Source organism: Tupaia chinensis, unplaced genomic scaffold (assembly GCF_000334495.1).
Source record: "Tupaia chinensis unplaced genomic scaffold, TupChi_1.0 Scaffold000025_1, whole genome shotgun sequence".
Taxonomy (NCBI): Eukaryota; Metazoa; Chordata; class Mammalia; order Scandentia; family Tupaiidae; genus Tupaia; species Tupaia belangeri.
Genome location: NW_006159455.1, coordinates 86,296 through 87,127, shown reverse-complemented (window position 1 = coordinate 87,127; position 832 = coordinate 86,296). Strand labels below are relative to the sequence as shown.

General features: G+C 70.2%; 1 pseudogene; it reads left to right on the top strand.

Moving 5' to 3' along the window:
* The first annotated feature begins 297 nt into the window (after positions 1-297).
* The window catches only part of LOC102498950 (alpha/beta hydrolase domain-containing protein 17C pseudogene), a 1,407-nt pseudogene continuing 872 nt past the window's right edge, over positions 298-832 (top strand).

The window sequence follows — 832 nt, the reverse complement described above, 5'->3', positions numbered from 1 at the left end:
CTTCCAGTGTTTTCCTCTGAGGGTCTGTTTACTGCCCTTTCACTCCTGAAAGTTTCCTACTTCTGGCATGGGGGAAGGTTTTCTTTTTCTTTTGCTTTCTGTATCTTAGAACCAGTTACAATCTCTTTGAAAAACACTCCCCCGGGGCAGCAGGCACCAGCCAGCCATGGCCAACGCAGCCGGCTTTGTGTGCTGCGCGGACCCGGGCCTGGCCGCACCTCGCCAGGGCTGAGGGGCCACTCTGCTCCCCCCCACCTCGCCCACCGCCCTCCCCTTCCACCTCCCCTGCAGCGGGGCGGGCTGCAGCCACCCTCCGCTCCTGCTCCCGGCCTCGCCTCCTCCCAGCCAGCCAGACGGGCCGCCCGATGCCCGAGCCAGGCCCCAGGGTGAAGGCTTCTCGCTGGGCGAGCTGTGCTGGCTCTTCTCTGCCCGCCCTGCCCGAGCCGCATGGCCGCCGAGCTGGCCTTCCTGCCGCCGGAGCCCACCTACAGGGTGCTGTCGCCCGAGCAGCGCGGCGCCCCCACCCCGGCCCCAGCCCTGCCGCCGCCCCTCGGCCCAGCCGGCGCCACAGCAGCCCGAGGAGAGCCGGGCGCGGCCCGGAACGTGCAGCCCGCACCTGAGCGAGCGGCCCACGGGCAGGACTCGCAGCGCGAGCGGGACGCCGGCGAGGGCCTCTTCTCGCGCAGGCGCGGGACAGCCGGCGGGGCTGCACGCTCCTGCACTGCGCGCCCTCCAGCCGCTGCACGCTGCTCTCCTCGCATGGCAACGCCGCGGGCCTGGGTCAGAGGAGCAGCTTCTACAACGGCCTGCGCCAGCATCCAATGCCCATCTT